Raw genomic sequence first — 384 nt, 5'->3', positions numbered from 1 at the left:
TTTTGGAGAGGTTTTCGCTATAGGGTGCGTGCGCTCGCCAGCCAGACAGAGACATAGAGACAGAAAGCGAGAAATCACCCTCCCAGGAGGGATGGTCACGCCGCAATCCCTTCTCCTCCATTCTCCTCTCGGGATCTTGGGCACGCACACACACGTGCCCGGCGTGAGTTTTAAGCCACCGGTCCGGGACGCGAACCACGGTCTACTACGTGAGAGTCCAACAACATAGCCATTATGCTAACTGCTGGTTCCCTTCATTGTCTTTCTTAACAGGAGTAGAAAACTGCATTAAAACTGAGGACTGGGGCTGGCAGGTGGCATGGTGGTTAACGGCGCTAGGATCCTACATGGCTGACCATGGTTCAAGTCCCAGACCTTGTGGCT

Source organism: Tupaia chinensis, unplaced genomic scaffold (genome assembly GCF_000334495.1).
Source record: "Tupaia chinensis unplaced genomic scaffold, TupChi_1.0 Scaffold000154_1, whole genome shotgun sequence".
Taxonomy (NCBI): domain Eukaryota; kingdom Metazoa; phylum Chordata; class Mammalia; order Scandentia; family Tupaiidae; genus Tupaia; species Tupaia belangeri.
Note: the sequence above shows the minus strand (reverse complement) of the source record.